General features: G+C 46.3%; 1 long non-coding RNA gene across 1 annotated transcript in view; it reads left to right on the forward strand.

Annotated features, from left to right (window-relative positions):
* The first annotated feature begins 19929 nt into the window (after positions 1–19929).
* LOC119965978 overlaps positions 19930–22676 on the forward strand; it is a 29059-nt gene continuing 26312 nt past the window's right edge. Inside the window, exon 1 of the long non-coding RNA XR_005460650.1 lies at positions 19930–19994. This is a non-coding gene — a long non-coding RNA (uncharacterized LOC119965978). The remainder of the gene's footprint in view (positions 19995–22676) is intronic.

Genomic DNA, 22676 nt, shown 5'->3' on the forward strand with positions numbered 1-22676 from the left:
CTCTTAACCGCCCATTCAGTCCCCTGACGTTCCAGGTGGATCAGCCTGGTCGGGGGGCCATCCCACCCCCCCCCCCACCCTGCCGGTCAGCCATAGCCTTTCTCCGGGGCCGCCCCTGACCCGTGCGTCGCGCCATTCCTGGCCCGCCCTTTGGCTGCCTCCACCCGCGCCCCCCTTTCCAGTGCCTATTTCAAGTCCCTCTCCCGTCAGCAGAACACCCCCCCCCCCCTAACCCCATCCCCCGATACCCCCACCCCTGCCATCTACTGGCTGTAACTCCCCCCCCCATCTGACTTCCTTGACTAGCCAATCTGCTAGCCCGGTGACTCAACACTCCGGCGCCTTCCTGTCCCATTCCCCTTGTTTCCCCGTCCTCCTCCCCACCCACTGGGGCAAGCCGGCTCCAGTGTCTTCCGCGAGCTGCACAAAAAGCACAAACCAGCCCAAACAGGAAAAAAAAAGAAAAAACCACAGAAAAAAGAGAAAAAGCACATAAATGTCCATGAACAAAGGAAAGAGTCTCAAATGTTCCGCTTGGCCCCCTTGGCCCAGCAAACCGTTGAGCAGCAGTCCAGGCACATTCGGCGTTCCTTCCCACCGAAATCCTCGGGCCCTAACTCGCGTCCTTGGGGCCTCCTTTCGGGACCAGCCCCAGGTCCCTCACAAAATCCATCGCTTCTTCGGGTTCGGAGAAGTAGTGGTGTTGATCCTGGTGCGTGACCCATAGCCAAGCTGGGAACAGCAGACCAAACTTCACGTGCTTCTTGAACAGCACCTCCTTGACATTCTTAAAGGCTGCTCGCCGCCGAGCCACCTCCTGGCTTAGGTCCTGATAAATGCGGAGAACACTGTTATTCCACGTGCTGCTCCTGGCGCTCTTTGCCCACTGCAGCACCCCTCCTTGTCCACGAACCTGTGGAACCTAATCACCATCGGGCGGGGGGTCCGCCCGGCCGCCCCTGCCTTGCCTGCACTCTGTGTGCCCCTCCAGCTCCAGCGGTCGCGGAAAGGCTTCGGCCCCATCAGCTGCTTCAGCAGGTCTGCTACAAACGCTGCAGCATCAGCTCCCTCCGCCCCCTCTGGGAGGCCGACCATCCTCAGATTGTTCCTGCGGACTCTATTCCAGCTCCTCCACTCTGTCCAGCAGTCTTCTCTGCCGCTCTTTCAGGCCGTTCACTTCTAGCGCTGCAACCGTTTGCGCATCCGCCTGCTCTTCCACCGCCTCTCCCGCTCCTTAACTTTAACATCATGGGCGTGCAGCCTCTGGTTCAGCTGATCCACCGCTTTCTGGATTGGGTCCAAGCTGTCCCGCTTCAGCGCTTCAAAACTGGACTTCATTACCTGGAGCATGTTATCCAGCGCCAGCTGGATTGCTGAGTCCGGGGTCCGTGTGTCCGCCATCTTAGGTCCCAGGTAATTTTCTTCAGGTCCTTGTCTCTGTCCCTTTTTCCCTTCTTCTTCAGCCTTCTGGAATCCCGCTGTTCCATGTGCCGCAACCCGCTCCTCAGCGCCTTCGCTGCCGCTTTCCTTCGCCCAGCTCCTTAAATTTTACTCCTGGGCATCTGAAGTGGGTCCAATCTGTCCCTCCTCAGCAACTCCAAACTTTTTTTCTTTGTCCTGGAGGAAGGAAGGTCCGTGGGTCCGCCATCTTACCCTTCAGGTCAGCTTCCTCCTTGCCTCCGTCTCTCTCTCTCTCTTTCTTCCTCACCTGCTGGCCTCCCACACTTCCATCTGCTGCAACCCGCTCTCCTCTTCTTTTCCGGCAGCCTTTTTGCCGCCCCCGTGGTCCCGCTATCGCGGGAAATCAGCTGTTCAGCCCCGCCGGAGTGAGAGCCCGCCGAATGTGCGGCTCAATCGTACATCGCCGCCACCGGAAGTCAGTGGGGCTCCTGATTTTGACAGAAAGGAGTAATAAACTGTAGGTTGCCATCCTGAGGGACTGGCTGCATGCAACCCCTCAGTAATGACTCTCTGTGACTGGGCCATGCTCTCAAGGCCCTCAGCCATGGTCCACAGAGACTGAGCCATGCCTTGGAGTCCACCACTTAAGGCTCGGCCATCCTGCCCCAGGCTTTCACTGCGTTCGTCATCCTTACAGTGTTGGCCTGGGTGCCACGCAATGCCAGAAAGATCTCCTGTGAGTGAAGGCTTTGGGACTCCACCAATCGACCTTGCAGTTGAAGGGATATCACTGACAACCCATCCTGGATTTCCCGGCTCTGCCTTTGCATCTCCAGCAACTCACAGAGAAACCTTTCCAGAGGCATGGCATCTGGCTGGGGGCCAGTTGTTGGATCCAGAAGACCTTCAGCTGTGGACCCCTGGGACGTTCCTGTCTCCATCAGATATGTATCAGCAGCTGTGTGGTCCTCACCAGATAGTGACCCTGAAGTCTGTCTTCTAAGATTGCATTAACACTGCAATGGAGTTACTGTGAAAATCCCCCAGTCGCCACATTCCCGGTGCCTGCTTGGGTACACTGAGGGAGAATTCAGAATGTCCAAATTACCTAACAGCATGTCTTTAGGGACTTGTGGGAGGAAACTAGAGCACCAGGAGGAAACCCACGCAGACACAGGGAGAACATGCAGACTCCGCACAGACAGTGACCCAAGCCAGGAATTGAACCCGTGACCCTGGCGCTGTTAAGCAAAAGTGCTAACCACTGTGCTACCGTGCTGCTTGAATTCAATGAATCTGGCCATTAGGCTGACATCATTTTTTTTTTAAATTGAAGCTAGACTTCCAAGAGATCCCATGGAATCTCCTGCTGCAGTGAGGAATTTTAAATTTCTGCCTTCAGCTTCCTAGCCTTTCTTTGGAGCTTTGGCCTGCCAATTTTCCTCTGTACATCTGTTCCTTGGACTTTTCTTCTGGTGAGAATTCTTCTTTGAATTTTTCTTTAGCTTTCAGGATTTTGGTGTTTCTCCACATTTTTGTGAGCTTTTAGATTTTCCCATTTGCTGCCACCATTTTGTACGGTGTTGTATACTATTCGGTAGGTCTTAATTAAGTCTTCATAGTCTTAAGTATTTATAGTAAGAAGTCTTACAACACCAGGTTAAAGTCCAACAGGTTTGTTTCAAACACGAGCTTTCGGAGCACGGCTCCTTCTTCAGGTGAATGGAAAGGCTTGTTCCAGAAATGTTTATATAGACACAGTCAGAGATGCCCCGGAATGCGAGCACCTGCAGGCAATCAAATCATCAAAGATGCAGAGAGAGAGGTAACTCCAGGTTAAAGGTGTGAATTGTCCCAAGCCAGTTCAGTCGGTAGGCCTCTGCAAGTCCAGGCTTGTTGGTGGGGGCCGAATGTAATGCGACATGAATCCCAGATCCCGGTTGAGTCCGCATTCATGCGTGCGGAACTTAGCTATAAGTTTTTGCTCAGCAATTTTGCGTTGTCGCGTCTCCTGAAGGCCTCCTTGTAGAATGCTGACCCGGAGATCAGAGGCTGAATGTCCTTGACTGCTGAAGTGTTCCCCAACTGGAAGGGAACAGTCCTGCCTGTTGATAGTCGCACGATGCCCGTTTATTCGTTGTCGCAGTGTCTGCATGGTCTCGCAATGTACCACGCTTCGGGACATCCTTTCCTGCAGCGTATGAGGTAGACTACATTGGTTGAGTCGCACGAGTATGCGCCGCGTACCTGGTGGGTGGTGTTTCCACGTGTAATGGTGGTGTCCATGTCGATGATCTGGCATGTCTTGCAGAGATTACCCTGGCAGGGTTTTGTGGTGTTGTGGTTGCTGTTCTGAAGGCTGGGTAATTTGCTGCAAACAATGGTTTGTTTGAGGTTGCGCGGTTGTTTGAAGGCCAGTAGTGGGGGTGTGGGGATGACCTTGGCAAGATGTCCATCCTCGCTGATGATGTGTTGGAGGCTGCGAAGAAGATGTCGTAGTTTCTCCGCCCCAGGAAAGTACTGGACGACGAAGGGTACTCTGTCAGTGGTGTCCCGTGTTTGTCTTCTGAGGAGGTCGGTGCGGTTTTTTGCTGTGGCGCGGTGGAACTGTCGATCAATGAGTCGAGCGCCATATCCCGTTCGTACGAGGGCATCTTTCAGCATCTGTAGGTGTCTGTTGCGCTCCTCCTTGTCTGAGCAGATCCTGTGTATACGGAGGGCTTGTCCATAGGGGATGGCTTCTTTAATGTGTTTCGGGTGAAAGCTGGAGAAGTGGAGCATCGTGAGATTATCTGTGGGCTTGCGGTAAAGCGAGGTGCTAGGTGACCGTCCTTGATGGAGACGATGTGTCCAAGAATGGAACTGAATTTGGAGAATAGTCCATGGTGAGTTTGATGGTGGGATGGAACTTATTGATGTCATCGTGTAGTCGTTTCAGTGATGTCTCGCCGTGGGTCCAAAGGAAAAAAATGTCATCGATGTATCTGGTGTATAGCATCGGTTGAAAGTCCTGTGTGGTGAGGAAGTCCTGTTCAAACTTGTGCATGAAGATGTTGGCATATTGAGGTGCAAATTTGGTCCCCATGGCTGTTCCGTGCGTCTGGATGTCTGGATGACGTACAAGCCCTCCGTATACACAGGATCTGCTCAGACAAGGAGGAGCGCAACAGACACCTACAGATGCTGAAAGATGCCCTCGTACGAACGGGATATGGCGCTCGACTCATTGATCGACAGTTCCACCGCGCCACAGCAAAAAACCGCACCGACCTCCTCAGAAGACAAACACGGGACACCACTGACAGAGTACCCTTCGTCCAGTACTTTCCTGGGGCGGAGAAACTACGACATCTTCTTCGCAGCCTCCAACACATCATCAGCGAGGATGGACATCTTGCCAAGGTCATCCCCCACCCCCACTACTGGCCTTCAAACAACCGCGCAACCTCAAACAAACCATTGTTTGCAGCAAATTACCCAGCCTTCAGAACAGCAACCACAACACCACAAAACCCTGCCAGGGTAATCTCTGCAAGACATGCCAGATCATCGACATGGACACCACCATTACACGTGGAAACACCACCCACCAGGTACGCGGCGCATACTCGTGCGACTCGACCAATGTAGTCTACCTCATACGCTGCAGGAAAGGATGTCCCGAAGCGTGGTACATTGGCGAGACCATGCAGACACTGCGACAACGAATAAACGGGCATCGTGCGACTATCAACAGGCAGGACTGTTCCCTTCCAGTTGGGGAACACTTCAGCAGTCAAGGACATTCAGCCTCTGATCTCCGGGTCAGCATTCTACAAGGAGGCCTTCAGGAGACGCGACAACGCAAAATTGCTGAGCAAAAACTTATAGCTAAGTTCCGCACGCATGAATGCGGACTCAACCGGGATCTGGGATTCATGTCGCATTACATTCGGCCCCCACCAACAAGCCTGGACTTGCAGAGGCCTACCGACTGAACTGGCTTGGGACAATTCACACCTCTTTAACCTGGAGTTACCTCTCTCTCTGCATCTTTGATGATTTGATTGCCTGCAGGTGCTCGCATTCCGGGGCATCTCTGACTGTGTCTATATAAACATTTCTGGAACAAGCCTTTCCATTCACCTGAAGAAGGAGCCGTGCTCCGAAAGCTCGTGTTTGAAACAAACCTGTTGGACTTTAACCTGGTGTTGTAAGACTTCTTACTGTGCTCACCCCAGTCCAACGCCGGCATCTCCACATCTTAAGTATTTATGTAAAGTCCCAGGCAAGCGACCACTTGGAAGCGACGATTGTAAGAAAACTTCAATTTATTATAGCTACTATATTACAGCTCCTGCTCCCTGATGCCGCCACACTCACCTAGATAGATTGTACTCAGGTGAGGCCACAGGGACGCTGACTTTACAGATCCCGTGACCTCCGGTCGGGTTATAACACCCCTCCCATCAAAGTCTGATATGTTTCCCATCTCAATGGCGGGGGGGGGGGGGAGAGATCCTTTGCCCACTTCACTTGGATGAATCTCGAATTCCCGCTGCTCTGGGTCCAAAAGGCAATAATAAACCGAGGAGTGCCGTTTCTTGACCGAACGCCTGGATGGTTCCATTGTGTTCATTCCAGCGGCGCTGTCGGACCTGTTTCCCCTGCTGTTGGCAAAGTCTCCATGTCAGACTCCAGGTCGGATGAGTCAACCTCCCGCATCTTTGCATCGAGAGGCTCACCGCCTCACTGGGCATCACAAGTGGCTGGAATGAGGAAGGGACACCACCAGTCATGGGGGCTTATATCTTTTCTTGAGGACCTGTGAGGCTCGGTTGCAGAGGTGGTCTACGTGACTGTCTGATTCCTTACTTTGTATCCACACGGAGTATGAGACCGACCCTGATTGCTTTACTATTATCTCCAGGATCCACAATGCCCTCTCGGTGAAATTTCGGACAAAGTCGGCGTCACCTGCTACAAATTCCCTGATGAGTCTGGTTCATCGCGTCGCAATGTGTTCCTGCTGGTCGCGGATCTTTTCCCCAATGTTTGGCAAGACGAGGCTCATCTGTGTGCGCAGCCAACGTCCCATTCAGCACAGGGCGAAATCGCTGGCTTTGAAAGCAGACCAAGGCAGGACAGCAGCATGGTTCAATTCCCGTACCAGCCTCCCCGAACAAGCTCCGGAATGTGGTGACTAGGGGCTTTTCACAATAACTTCATCTGAAGCCTACTTGTGACAATAAGCGTTTTTCATTTCATTTCATCAACAGTTCCGAGAGCGCCACTCCAGTGGTGGCTTGTGGGCTGGTCCTCTAGTGGAAAAGAAAACAGCCGAGGCAGGTCTCTGGGGAACCGGAGGTCTGTTTCCACATGGTGAACTAAAATGCCTGTACTGCCTGTTCGGCCAAACTGTTGGATGGTGGGTGGTAAGATGCAGTCCGTACATGACGGGCTCAGTTTTCCTTTAGAAAGTTGTCAAATTCCATACTCGTAAAAGCAGTGCCATTGTCCAATAACAACACCTTGGGAAGTCCATGGATACGAAAGGTTTGTCTGAGCTGTTCAGTGGTGACTTGCAATGTCGTTGTGGTCACGCGGTAGGCGTTCACTCATTTTGAATGTGCGTCCAAGATCATTAGGTACATTGCTCCTTTAAAAGGTCCCGTGAAAACTACGTGGAGATAGGACCGGTGGCCCGGCCCAGCCCATCCCATCCTCCCTACCAGTGTAAAATCCCAGGCAATCGACCACTTGGAGGCGATGACTGTAAGATAACTCCATTGTATTATACCTATTTTATTAGATCTACTCCCTGAACGGTCTCCCCGGACCATACTTCAGCTGGAGTTTGTATGTCCCAGAGGCCCCTGGTTTAGGAGGGTGGCTCTGCCCTCCCCATCTAGGGAGATCGTACTCAGGTGAGGCCACAGGGACTCGGAGGTTGCAGATCCCTTGGCCTCTGGTCAGGTTATAACAATTTATTTATTAACGACAAGAACGCTGTACATATATACAGTAAAGAGTTCAAGCAAGGAACTGTCTCCATGCTTGCTCATGCACACAGCTCTATGCTGATTCTCTAGGTGCAGGTCATGTAGTCATTTACATCAGTGTGTGAGCGGTACTGTACTCAGTCCCACATTAACCCTATATCATGCCCACATGCCAGGCCTTTTTACTACAGACTGAAGCACAATAAAAATCAGTGCAAGTTGGTATATTGCCGAGAAAGTTTCAAAATGTTGTCCTCAGACCTACTGCAAAACTTATGTTTTTCTGACGGGAGAGAGTATGCAGTGAAATCCCATTAGTATTCAGACCATTGCCTTATTTGTTTCATATCATTTACCTGGACTTGGATATGAGGAGTTTGTAGATGATACAAACTTGACAACATAGGTAAATAGTGAACAGAATACTAACAGATTTCAGGGGGACATAAACAGTTTGGTGATTGGGGAACCAAATGGCTGAGGTGGAGAATATTAATAATAATATTTCAAAGGGAGGTGAAAGAACAGAAGGACCGGGATAGATATTCACAAATCTTTGAAGGCGGCTGGGCAAATTGATGAGGTGATTAATAAGGTATATTTAATACTTGGATTTGTAAATGTTGATTTTTGTTTGCTTTTTAAAGTAAGAGATATAAAAATATTTTTATATTGTATTTTTTTACTAATTGTATGGCCTAACCAGTTCAACAGTCCTCTTAAAAAACTCTCTCCAATTAGAAAAACAAGCAAAGTCAATGTCCCTAAAATAGTTGCTAGGTTTTCTGGATTTGTGCATAACAAATTACATAATACATTTTGTATGGGTGATGTGGTTGTCCCTCAATCCAGCAGCCATGGAGATAACTTCCTACCCAGTTACTTTCAAAATCTGTCTCCTCTACCACATCCACCACGTCATTACCTGCTTGTGATCCTTCTTGCCTGTGTAGCCTGCTCATACACTGATTTCTGGTAATTGTCATGTAAGGACTCATCCTCTTCGCTGTGCTGCAAAGCAGAGTCTCAGAACCCATTCATCCATTGAAACTTTTCCATGGACAGGTTGCGCTCCTGTTTTGGTCATGGATTCTTTCTCACCTAATGTTGCTGATAACTGGCAGTGTGACCTTTGAAGTTCTGAAGCAAGGTTAAAGTACATTGGATGGGCTTTAAATATGGTAACCAGTACCCATATCTAGAATTCCCGCCCCTGTTTCTAGCATCAGCAATTTTCATCGGCATGGGTTAAGGTTTGGAGCCCATACACAGCTTTCCTGATGTTGCCAACAGTTTTGTAGAAGTAGGCATTTCTAAACTTCCCCAATTTTAATGGAGGAGGGTGGACTTTGGTAGGTGATGTGAATCATACCAATGAAGAGCTGAGAACCATGGTGTACCATGCAGAAATTGTATGAAAGGCAAATACAAAAGGGTAGAGTGTCCAGTTTACGTGCCATAATGAAATGTTATAGCATAAATTATGTCTGCTTTTTTTAATACAGTGATCATAGTTATTCATTTTGAAAAGGCAAATGACCATTAAATAATGTAGTGCCAGGTTGTTCCGCGCTGGCAAATGGCAGCTGTCAAGAGAAAGAACAGCATTGTGAAAGGAGAAACGTCTTCAGATGCATGAGAGTACATTATTGCATGGATAAAGTGCTAGTTTACATTGTATTCTATTACAATGTACTATTGTGTAAAATTGCGTTACTCATTTTTCTTGAAGTTCAGCTCAGTCATTAGTTTGACTTTTTCAAAGCTTTGACAGATGGTTGAGCTTATAATAATAATAAGATTTTAATGGATTCTGCTTAACAGGGTTTGTTATACAGTTTTCAGTGGATTGCCTTTAAGAATGCTTGTCTTCCTTCAAACCCACTAATGGATTGTACTCAGCATGGTTTATTGAAACAGCTGTTAGGAGGATGTCATGCTTATTTATTTTGACAGAGGTAAGGGCTTTTTAAGAGAATAATGTTTTTAAGAGGTCATTCAAGGAATGTTTGTTTATTTTGAAAAATGTCTGAGATTTTCTGCGACTTCCAAATAATATAGAGGTCATTAGTTTTGTTTTTAGTAGATACTGATGAAAGGGTTTGGGAGTATCACAGAATCGCGGAATTGTAATGGCGCAGATGGAGGCCAAAAGGCCCATCATGTCTCTACCAGCTCGCTAAATGAGCATTATGACTTAGTGCCATTCCCCCGCCATTTCCTGATCCCTTTGCAAACTGTTTCTATTCAAATAATCTTCTAAATAAAGGCTCTCTTGGGTGCCTCAATTGAATCTGTCTCAATCACACGTCAAGGCAGTGCATTCCAGACTAAACCACTTGTGTGAAAAAGTTGCTTCTTTTGCAAATAACTTTAAATGTGTGCCCTCTTATTCTCCAGAGTACAGAGGTGACGGTGCATGGGATATATGGGGGTGAGAGGGTTATGAAGGTGAAGTGAGTAAGGGGGTAGGGGGTGAGGGTTAGCAGGGTTTCACACTCATCTCCAGAATTGGGCCAATGTCTCAGTGAATGGAAGTGGGCCTTTTAATCTGGCTGCCTTGGCATGGACCTGCCTCTGTCTCCAGTGGATCAAAATAGCCTTGGCAAGCACTGGTAGGAGACTGGATAATGATGTTGAGAAATCTCTGAGCTGCTGATTCCCGTCTCAAAGATGACAATCCAGCCCCTTGGGTCTTGCATGCACTTTGTCCAACATACATCTTGTATCATAGTTCTGCATCACCAGGGGCATACTTTATCATCTGGAGCTCACTGGTATCATTCTGTCTCTGTATCAGAGGTTGTGGGTTCAGGTGCCTCTCTGGAGACTTGAGCACAAAATCTATGGTGATCTTTCAGTTCATTGCTGGAAGAGTGCTGCACTATAACAGGTGATGATTTTCAGATAAGATGTTAAACTGAGGCCCCCATCTGCCTTCTCAGTTGAACATAAAAGATCCCATGCCACTATTTAAACAGGAGCAGTGGAGATTTCAGCAGTGTCCTGGCCAACATTTATCCCTGATCCAACACCACTTTTCATAAGAACCACATTATCTGGTCATTCCATTGCTGTTTGTCAGGCTTTGGTGTCTGCAAATTATCCGGCACATTTTCTGCATTGTAAGTCATTGGCTTAAGTTCATTGGGTTATCATGCATCACATTTTAGACTGTCACTTTCTTGTACCTCTTATATAGCCACATTTCTCCATTGCACTTCTGCCTGATTGGCTCAACGAATCACAAGTGACCACACAGAGAAGAAATCAATTTGAAATCAATAAAGTCAGTTCATAAATGTGAAGTGAAAATGTACTGTGAATGCACCAGCTAGACTGTAGTGGCCTCTTTTGGTCCAGCGCACTCTTATGTTCATATGTAATTGTAGTAGTGATCTGCCTAAGGGCAGGCCTTCATTTTTCCTCACCACACTGTCTTGCACTTTCCTCTTCAGTTGTTCGTAGGAGCCTCCAGTTTTCAATATCAATGAGCAATATGACTAGGGAAAAGAATACACAAGGTGGTTTTCCATTGCTTTCCTCGTGTGTACTTAAAGGAAGCACAAGTCCTTTCCCGAAGGATCCTCCGCTCTTCTGCTATCACCAGCAACGTTTTGCAGATTCTGATATTGCCCATGGCTCGTAAGTCTAAGCATGCGATCCTTAACAAGAAACACAAAAGACCAGGGCTAACAACTCCTGCATTCTCAAATTACCTTCCTATGTAATCTGTATTATTGATCAGTAAAAATGAAGGATCCAATGAAATTATGCCAAATACGTTTTGATACACATTTCATCTAACAGGCTGAGGATTTGCCACAGGGACATAAGAACATAAGAACTAGGAGCAGGAGTAGGCCATCTGGCACTTCGAGCCTGCTCCGCCATTCAATGAGATCATGGCTGAACCTTTGTGGACTCAGCTCCACTTTCCCGCCCGAACACCAAAACCCTTTATTCCTTTATTCTTCAAAAAACTATCCAGCTTTAAAACATGATAAAGATATAAACAAGTTGCAACTTTTTCAAGAAACTTACTACATTTCCTCACACAAAGCACTTTGTATTGAAATCCCTCAAAATGCCAGTGCCTCTCTGAAAAACATCGAAACATAGAAAATAGGAGCAGGAGGAGGCCTTTCATTATGATCATGGCTGATCATTCAACTCAATCCTCAAGCCTAATCCCGCTTTCCCTCCCAGATCCTTTGATCTCTTTTGCCCTAAGTGCTATATCTCACAAGAAGTTTGGTCTTAAGTTCTTAGAACTTTCTGGAGTTCTTGTCAGCTGAAGAAACTCAACAATCAATAACAGGCATGTGTTTGTAGCTACAATTCCTAGAATTGTTTTCAGATTTGACAGTAAAATCTGTTTATTCTCTGGACTCTTGTTATTTGCAAGTCCCTGTCCGGCATTTGACAAGTAATGTCAGTATAAACCAGGATCCGATTACTGGAGCATTGAAGGTAATTTCTTTTGTATATAAACAAAATAGCATAGGGCATGAACCTTTGGTCTTTTTGTGAGGTTACATTTGACAGCAAACATTATGTGTGTTTATATATATATATATTTCAAACATTAGATTTAACTGGAGTTAGCTTGTAAAAGACAAGTGCACATTTATCGAACATCTTTCTGAGCGTTATCTTTTTTGGGATTGAATGTGTTGCTAGGCAAGTTCGGCAGCTACTGTTAACCACATTAGTGTGAAATTTGTGTCTTGTAAGGGCTAAGTTAGATAAGGATGATAGCTTTTCATTCCTGAAGGACATTCAGGTGGATTTTTAACACAATCGCAGCTTTTATGATTATTGTTTCAAATAATGATGTCGGCCTAAAGGCCAGATTCATTGAATTCACTATTTGTAGTGTTACAATATAAATACTCATCATGGTTTGCTGGTTCAGTGCCATAACCATTACACCATCATTCTGTTGTTTAGCACCTTTTAGAAGAAAAACCTCACCTATCTGGAGGATCAACAAAGTTTAACAGCTGGTATTGCATAGTGAGCCACATACACAATTGCTGTATTACTCTTAGCAATGCTAAATATTTGGAAAGTATTTGTCCGTCAAGCTAATGTCCCTTTCCTAAACAAACTGAAGAAAGTAATTGGATTTTCAAAGACTTATATCCAAGACACATACATCACATGTGTGTAACATGCCCTTGCGATGGGAAAGTTGGCCATCCAGGGAACCAGCATAACTATGTTACAGCCTCCTTTATGATAGCATTTCATTCCTGAAGGAGCCAACAATATATTGTCCTTTGACATATTTTTGTGAGGGCCATGAAGAATCCAGCACGAGTTTTCAGGATACAAAGAAATAATATTTATTTACAATAACATATATATACAACAGCAGCAGCAACTTCCCTTGCTGCTCACTCCTCTCTCTGCTGTTTCCAACTGGCCAGCATCTATTTACGCAGGGAGTCTGCTAATGATTTCTTCTTTCTCCGCCCCCCCTCATTGGGGAAGCTCATACTCCCATAGGTTGTGGGATTGTCATTAGTCCCCAGCCAGTGGTAAGCAGGCAGGTTATAAGCACATATCAAGGAAATGTTGGCTGGACCGGTAAATACAAGACCTGTGGTAAGGACAGTCACATGTATAACATGGAGTATTCTTACACCTGCCCTTGTTCTTTCAAGAGCTGCTTTGCCATTGCAAATCTGAGAGTCTTCGCTCTGATAATACTGTCAGTTGTTGACCTGGCTGCCAGGTACAATGCTCTGTGGAAAGGAAAACAGATGAACTGAAACTAGCTCCACCCTTTCCTCTAACTGTCTATCCCTGAGAATATTGCGGCACCGTTCCAGCTTTCCTTCAGCCTACGTGAAAGAGACTCGAAAATTGCAACAAAAATAAGGAAAAATTAAATTGAAACTAAGTTGACCAATGTTGTGGGGTGTTGGGGATTGAAGCTCGGTTAGGGATTGGGGGGGGGGGGGGGGGAGGGGGGGTGGGGGGGGGGGGGGGGGGACCTACAAATTTTGCTTGCAAACGGAGGGTTTTGGAATCATTCCAGTTTCAAAGTCAAATTATTTTTTTCTCATTAATCAGGATGCTGTAAATCCAAAACTGTTTAAGGCTCTAGATGCTTTCCCAATTTTAATTTATAGCTTTGATCATAATAAAGTGACAGAAACTAACTTGCACAAATATTACGTGAAAGAGATGGTGGCATTTTGATAGCTGAGCAGGTCTTGATGTGTTGGGTAGGCTGGGTCTATGTGGACTGCATTTGATGCAGTGTAGCGAGAGACAGACTTCCAACACTTGATGAGATGCAACACGATTTTATTTAACATCTAACTATTTTACATGTTCGACTGTGAGTTGACACTATATGCTGACTTGACTGGAGACCTGATGCTAGTCTGACCAGACTTACTGGCTATGCTCATGAGCTCTGACTGTCTCAGAGGCTGGATCCAGAGAGAGCAGGAAAACTGGTGCCCTCTGGCTTTATAGTGGTCGTGTCCTGTCTGGTGATTGGCTGCTGTGTTCTGTGTGCTTACTGGTCATCCTGTGTGTCAATCACTGCCTGTCTGCACTCCATTCTATACATGGATGTATATTATGACAGGTCTTTCAATCCACAATTTATAAGTTTTGATAAGTCACGTTCATTGTGGAAGAAATGAAACTATTGCAGCTGTTCTAATATGGCCTGTGTGGAGTCACACAACAATAAATCGTTAATGTGCTTCAATCAGCCCCTTCACCCATTCTAAAGAGAACAAAACAGACATCCAACACTCATGGGAGTTGTAAATATGAGGTTCGAAGGCTTTATAAAAGGCATAAAGGGTCCTAAGATTGTATGTACGATTGTTAGATTCTGCAAAACAGCAACTGAAGGGTAGCAAATAGTTGGTTTCACAGAAATGTTATCATCTCCAGATCCTGAACCGAGGCAGATGACAGGAACTGCATAACTGACACTTCAGTGGAACAACCACAGAATTTACATCCAATGTAAGTTGATGATGGTTAATAATCTCAGTGTTGTTGTCTACTACAGATGTAGATATCAAGGGCACCATTCACGTAAAAAAAAAATCTACGCCTGGTTTTGGGCGCATTTAGCGGGTGTTTCTCGCAGCTGCAGCGACGCTATTCAACACCCCGATTATTCTGGCCCCGAGAGTTTCTCTCCACCCAGGCCACACTTGAGTCATCTCTTGCTGTGCGAGCCCAGCAGAAAGTCTCTGTTGCAGATCGGAGGTGTCATTTTGTCTGACTGCCCCGATCCCCCCCCCCCCCCTTTCCGTCCCCCTTTTTTCATACTCCCTCCGTCCCTCCCCCCCAACCTCAGGGAGGCTCCGAGGAACATCCTATCACTCTCCTCTCCATCTGGTAACCGCCCCCCCCCCCCCCCCCCCCCCCCCAGGCCTGGGCCCAATTCCTGTCAGTACCAACCTGGCACTGGCCAACTTGGCACTGCCACCCTGGCACTCTGGTAGTGTCCCAGCCAGCCTAGCAGTGCCAACATGCCCAGATGCCAGAGGGAGTACCAGGGTGCCACCCTGCCCTGGTCCTTTAATGGCCCGGGAGAACCCCCCCCCCCCCCGCCCCTCCCCCACCAAGGTGCCATTATAACTGGTTCACATTTGTGGAAACCAGTGCTAAAGGTCTGCGAGGTCTCGCAGAGGCGGCCGTTAGGAGCCAGATGCTGGTAGAATCCCATGAATGCATATTTAAAGCCATTCCGAGATCCAGATCGTGATGTACTCGCGAGATGCCGGTGATTTCGCAACGGTGTTTCTGAGCATCGCAAATCTCGCGAGAGACCTCCTCGCGAGATTCAAACGGCCTTGCCCTTACATCAAGTCTTGTCCGGTGGGCTAGTTAAGCGGCCCAATACAACTATTTTAGTTTCATAAGCCATGGGGAGATCCTGTTTTGAGAAATCTCAATGCGTATTATTAAGAAGGCAATATATATAAAATTGGGTTTCTAACATTAGTCTCCATGACTTGCATACATTTCACAAAGTGTTTACATGTTTCTTTAATAAAACCAATGAAACTGTCAAGTTGAAAAATTGAAACAATAACATAAGCCTCAATTTTAACCCAACTGCTTGGTTTGTATGGGGTGATTCAGGCAGGTGTCAATTTTATACAATGCCTGATTTTACATTCCATTGATCTCACTGACGTGTGAAATTGTTTGAGTTCTATCTCAGGCAGTTGGCAGCAAAAATTTAACCAGTCGCTCATTTTAACCTTCTTCCCCGGTTTTAGCATTTGACTTTAAGAGACAGTAAACTCGGGCAGGGAGTAAAAGGCACACCCGGCCCAAAACCCACCCAATTCCAGTTCAAGAAATTCAGTTAAAATTGATTCTCCAACCTGTGGTCCCACTGAGTGAGCAGACTAGCACAATTCCGAGAGTTAAATGATCTGAAGTCCAAAATATTTCAGAAACTGTACTTGGAGCCAGTCTCGACTCATTGCTAATGTAAGTCAATTCATATCTAACTATTCTGTGGGCATATGGGAAATAGTTTGCCTTTAAATTATATTTCTTTGCTTTCTGTCTTACAAATAGCAGAAAACAATTAGAACATAGAACATACAGTGCAGAAGGAGGCCATTTGGACCATTGAGTCTGCACCAACCACTTAAGCCCCACTTCCACCCCTATACCCCGTAACCCAATAACCCCCTCCTAACCTTTTTGGTCACTAAGGGCAATTTATCATGGCCAATCCACCTAACCTGCATGTCTTTAGAGAACGTGCAGACTCTGCGCAGACAGTGACCCAGCGGGGATTGAACCTGGAGACCCTGGTGCTGTGAAGCCACAGTGCTACACACTCGTGCTGCCGGTGCTGCCCGTTTTGGAATTGTTTTGGAAGATTTGTTGTGATGGAAATTAACAGGAACGTTTTGCTGTGAATTAAATTGGCAGAAAATCTCAGCATCCTGATCTTGATCCCGAAAAATGATTTGTAGTACTGCAAGTTGCCAATCATGTGCACCTGGTGATGTTTTTTGAAGGGATGGAAGATGAATTGGTCTATTTATTTAGATTCTACACCGTATGACAAATCCTTAGGACAAGATGAATTTTCTGCTGATCCTATTGTTAGGGTTGTTTTCGCAACGTTTAAAAATGATTTTTTTTCCTATTAAGGGCCAATCCACCTAGCCTTGCACATCTTTGGGATGGGGGGTGAAGATCCTCAGAAATGGGTAGAATGTGCAAACTCCACAACCGGATAATGACCCAGGGCGTGGATCAAACCCGTGTCCTCGGCACCGTGATGCCAGCAGTGCGAACCACTGCCTGGTATTTGTACCTTTTGCAGAAACTAACAGGATTAGTTGTTGCGAATAAATGCATTTTTCCTTGATGTGTCAATGGACACATGGACTCTGGCAGTTGGCACCATTGGTTTCTGTGATTGGTACCTCACTTAAACAAAACAGGCCAGCTCAACAGTGTTACACTACTGCTCGGCAATTCACAACTTGGTGTGATGGCTGCAAATCTGATGGGATAAGAGAGACTAATGTGGGATCCTGCAACAGTACCTCAAAAGAGAAGGGTGTAACAGAGTTGGGGGGGGATTCAATACAGCAGGCACGAGTTCAAGAAGGTGTAAAGAAATGCTGTGTGGTGTGTGTGTGGGCACAACACAAGCTGAAAGGAGGCTTCAGTGACCACAGAACGGGTCGAGGCAAGTGGATAAAGAGAAACTAGGTTTATTACAAAGTAATAATATGTAGAAATATTCTTCAGATCCCAGCCGGGTCCTGCCCTTCACCGGTGGAGCTCCTACTCACGAGGCTCATGGGGAGACTAACTGCTTCGACCCCGTAATGTCTCATAGAACATAGAATAGTACAGCACAGAACAGGCCCTTCGGCCCTCGATGTTGTGCCGAGCAATGATCACCCTACTTAAACCCACGCAACCCGTATACCCGTAACCCAACATCCCCCCATTAACCTTACACTACGGCAATTTAGCATGGCCAATCTACCTAACCCGCACATCCTTTGGACTGTGGGAGGAAACCGGAGCACCCGGAGGAAACCCACGCACACACGGGGGAGGGACGTGCAGACTCCACAGACAGTGACCCAGCCGGGGAATCGAACCTGGGACCCTGGAGCTGTGAAGCATTGATGCTAACCACCATTCTACCGTGAGGCCCCTCATGTGGGTTATAAACCATAGAAGGCCTCAGAAGTCTAAAGAATGAAGAAAAAACATTGCCAGAGTTATCCCCCACCTTAAGCCTTCATGTTGCATTGCAAATGACAGTCTTACAAGTGTACCGCTCATGGTTTTGGGTAGATGAAGGAAGCAGCAGTAACAGTAACAATTCTCCGCCGCCACCCACCGCCGGTAGAGGATTTCCTGGTGCAGCAGAAAATCATTCGTCTGGTATAAAAACGGGATCGGTGTCTTTGTGATACTCCCCCCCCCCCCCCCCCCCCCCCCCCCCCCCCCCGCTGGCGGAAGAATCGGGGTTCTCGCCCGCGCACCAGCCGGAGGAAGCAAATGGTTCTGAATGACCCATTAACATCCACTTAGTGGCTGGGCACCGTCATTTGCCAGGCCCTTGTGATTCTCTGGTCCTCTGGACCCGGAATCACGTGGGTATGGATTATTACTGGTATTTCCCACCGTGGCCCTGACATGGTGGCCCTCGCTGTGGGCCAATGGGGTAACCTTTTAAGTGAGTTTCCCCCAAAGACCATCTGAGGGCCACCTTCTGCCCCCATAATGCCAGATCTTCCCACCCACCCCCACCAGACTCCCCCATACCCACCCACCCCCAGAGACCCCTAAATAAAGAGCCCCCCCCTTAGTTCTCAGGATTGTATCAGACAGTTGAATGAAACAGCATGGTGGCACAGTGGTTAGCACAACCACCTCACAGTGCCAGGGTCCCTGGTTCAATTCCAGCCTTGGGTGACACTCTATATGGAGTTTGTACGTTCTCCCCTGTGTGCATGGGTTTCCTCCGAGTGCTCCAGTTTTCTCCAAAGATGTGCAGGTTAGGTGGATTGGCCAAGCTAAATTGCCCGTAATTTCCAAAAGGTTAGGTGGGATTATGAGGTTACAGGGATAGGGTGGGCGAGTGGGTCTTGGTAATCTGCTCATTCAGAGGCTCAGTGTATACCAAATGGTCTCCTTCTGCACGATAGGGATTCGATGATTCTTGAGCTTTTGTTGATATAAATTTTCAGAGATGAGCGATACAGCGGTTCTGATATCTACTTCCATTTTAATTTTGTTCTCATTCAGTTTTGGATAGAACCAAAATCTCTGTGCATTGCCTTGCATCGATAGTATACCGAGTTTTAGTTCCCTACAAAGTTTAGTTCTTCCTGCAAATTCTCACTGTTTTCGGTCAATCTATAGACTTTTTATGTGGATTTGGGTGTGTTCTTGTGTTTACCTAGCTTCAAGGTTTGACAATTCTGCTTGGCCCAGCATGCCTTTGTTATGTAACCTTGCTTTCCACCATTAAGACATTTGATTTCTTAACACCAACGTTCCTGTGTAGAATGACCCATCTGGGCACAGCATTGACATGCTTGCATGTTGAGAGATCTTCGTTCCTCAATAACCGTCTTGTTTATTTTGATGCCAGTTCCAATTGGGAAGCTTCTTTATCTGCTATTTCCATAGATACTGCCATTTCAACAACAGGGTTGAGGGTTAGAGAGCTTTCAGTTTGCAATAGTCGCTGAATTACCTTATTTTTCAATCCGCACACATGTCTGTCTTGCAGCGTGTCCTCAAGGGTGGGCCCAAATTCACAATTTGTTGCTAATTTGCATAGTACAGCTACAAAATTGTTGAATATTTTCACCTTCTCCTTGGTTCTGTCGATGAAATCAGAATCTCTCGGCAATGATCAATTGTTTGGTTGACAAGTATTTATCAAGGTGTTGGTCAATGAGGGGCTGGTTTAGCACAGTGGGCTAAACAGCTGACTTGTAATGCAGAACTAGGCCAGCAGCACGGGTTCAATTCCTGTATCGGCCTCCCCGAACAGGCACCGGAATGTGGCGACTAGGGGCTTTTCACAGTAACTTCATTGAAGCCTACTTGTGACAATAAGTGAGTATTATTATTAATTCCTTGCAAGTTTTTGTACCAGGCTTTGCAGGATGGTTTGTAATAGGGTGAAGGTTTCCCATCCTATTACAGCCAAGAAAGTTGCAACTTTACTTTCATCCAATATCCTGTTTGCATCAAGGTAATATTGAAATCTCTCTTTGTAGGAGCTCCAAGCTTATGCATTCTCATCGATTCCATAGCACTATCTTTTTCCGCCATCACAGTTACTTGTTCTTAAGTTGTATTACTTTCTTTAACTTTCCATCCCCTCTAATTTATTTTCTACAAACAACATTTGTTTTAAAACCAGAACAGCTGGGCTTTAATTCTGCTTAAGCTTGATTATTACCGCATTATTATTATTTGTTTTTCCATTCTGGGCAGTGGTTATTCCAATTGCAGGTCTCTCTCTTTTTCTCTCTCTCAGATCGAGGATGTGATGCTGCAGCCCACTATATGCGAAGGTGGGCAGCTGGAATAGTCTCCCCAGCTTCGGTAAGTAAACTGGTTTCACACACCCTAATTTTCTTTTCTCACTAATTTTCCAGGAGGTTTTGAACCACCGATTGTTTGAATCACCCAGTAATACCATCGACATGCTGGCTAAAGAAAAAAAAATTCCCGCCTCCGACTCTTCGAGTGCTACCGGGACAATGGTCGATTTAAAAAAAATTGAGGAACAGTCTGAATTGTTTTCTATCAGTTTTAAAATTAATGCACACCCTTAGCAAAGGCTAAAAACTGGTTCCAATGGCCAAATTTATCGTACTTCAATCGATGGTGACGTGGTCTCCTGAAAATCTATCCTTGACTCCAGGTCAAGGCCTGAATTGTTTCTTCTGACTATTTTTCTGGAAAACTCCATTTACTCGTCACCAGCCTTGCCTTTACTGTTATATTTTTAGGTGTTCTGTTCTTCTTTGCAGTACAAACAAAGGATGCCACACATTAGATTACTTAACCAGCTAGTCAGACATGTTGCCTGCTTACAGTCCTAGCTAAAAGAGAGGGAAAATCTCCCAAGTGCCACTGTTGATGTCATCACATAATCATGTCACACAGCCAGAAAATCAGGAGCCTCAGCTGCATAATCAGGAATGGTGGCTGTTGCTGAAGCCAACAGAAGATCTGCTGTATTCAGTAGACAGGTCATAAAACAACTTTAAAAACATTGAAATACAAATGATGAAGGGGACAGTCCTCCAAGGAAATCAGTGTGGTGTTAGGGGCTGCCTTCCCTGCCTGTGGTGACCCCCTCTATGGTTTTAAACTCTCCCCTAGGCTGATCCTGGGAGGCTACCTCCATTTAGTTGTCAACTTCCTCACATGACAAGGGATGATTGCCACTGACCTAGTAAAGTGGCCCTTATTAGGCCTTTGCATATTTAACCTGACTGCCCACCTCCTTGGGGAAAAAAACTGTAACTGAAGATGGCTGAAGTTAAGTCATGAATTGACAGTGAAAGGACTTTTCCATGATAAGGGTGCAAATTGTACCAGAGATGCAGCAACCAAGAGGTGTGAAGGTGGTTCAACGATTTATAGGATTTGTGAACCACCTAACCAATTTCCTGTCCAATTTGTCTTTGGTGTGTGAACATCTACACAAGCTCACTGTAATGCCGTTTTTCAAACTTTTTTTCCTAGGACCCACTTTTACCAACTGGCTGACCTTCGGGACCCACATTGGCCGAACTTCGTGACCCACACCAGTTGGCCTTCACGACCCACACTAGTTGACCCTCACGACCCACGCCAACTGTCCTTCATGAAACACCATCTTTGCTTATCTTTAACGTGACAAGTGGGCTTGCTTGGCCTTCATGATCTCACTTGCTTTGTCATTCAATGTTACATTATTGCTGAGGACTTCAGCTGATGTTTTAAGTTCTTGCTGCATCCTTTGAAAAAAATCATGAGGTTTTTTTCTTGGACTCGCCATGCTTAGGCTCCAAATGCCTCTGAAGTTTTGAGGGGCTTAAACTCTCATTTGCCAATACTTTCCTGCATATAACACACTTGTGCTTGCATCCTTATTTGCATTAGTACAATTCACAAAGCCATACCTCAAGAAATCACCTTTACACTGCTTTGTTCCCGATTACAGAGTTTTCTTTGTTTAAAACGCTCAATCTGCAATTCTTTACAGTGGTTGCCTTGCTTGCTCGCAGCTAGAAAATGGCGGAATCTCTCCTCCTGATTTTGCACCAATAGCACGGACATATATGGCACATGACGTCCGTGTACGTGTTGGGCGTGTGATCTGGTCTCTGCTACTTCTGGCCAGAAGATTACAGCATTCCACTTAAAAGCCAGTTGTGGGTGGCATTCTCAATTTAAAAACTGGTCGCGGCTGTTGGGAACTTCTCCCGTGATCGAGAACGCCGCGACCAATTGCTCTGTGACAGTCTTAACACCCGCCCGCGACCCACAGTAAAGGGTGTACAATGGTACAGGGGCGCAGAAAAAGAAGCAGCTTTCATTTGCTTTAACCAACTAGTGACGACAATGCCAATGCTGTGGTTAACTACAAAGTCAGCAACAAAGTTATCCTGCAGTGTCATGCCAGCAAAGCAGAATTTAGAGCAATACTCATACAACAAGGCCTTTGCATCCAGAACATTAATTCAAACAGAATGACGCCAGACCCAGATTTAGAAAGATGCTTGGCAAAGATGTCTTTGCTTGTGAGCATTTTAATGAATACCTGTTTCAGAGAGACAAAGTGATGCCTTTGAGGTTTGACCATAAGTCACTTCAAAGCATCTTCATCAGGCTGCTTTTATTTGCTCTTCCGTATCTGCAAAGGATGTTACTCTGTTTGCAAATATATAGTTCTGAAGTGAAGTACAAGCAGGGGAAACAGATGCCCATCAGTAATGTGCTGTCGAGAACTGCACTCCCTTTGATGAAGAAAGTTGCTGATGCTTGTACAGAGTGTGAAATATTCCAGATTCAATAGAAGCTACAGCACAACATGTTCTAGAAGTCACCAACCCAGCAGACATTGAATCTGGCAGACTTGTCTTGCTCAGATCAAGCAAACTACACAACAAGATGCAACTCTTCAGGTGCTACAGGAGGTAGTGATGAAAGGATGGCCTGAAACCATCTGGGACACACCTAATGCTGTAAGTCAGTATTGGCATACAGAAATGAAGGGATTTCCCAAGGTGG

The sequence above is a fragment of the Scyliorhinus canicula genome, chromosome 5 (genome assembly GCF_902713615.1).
Source record: "Scyliorhinus canicula chromosome 5, sScyCan1.1, whole genome shotgun sequence".
Lineage (NCBI taxonomy): Eukaryota > Metazoa > Chordata > Chondrichthyes > Carcharhiniformes > Scyliorhinidae > Scyliorhinus > Scyliorhinus canicula.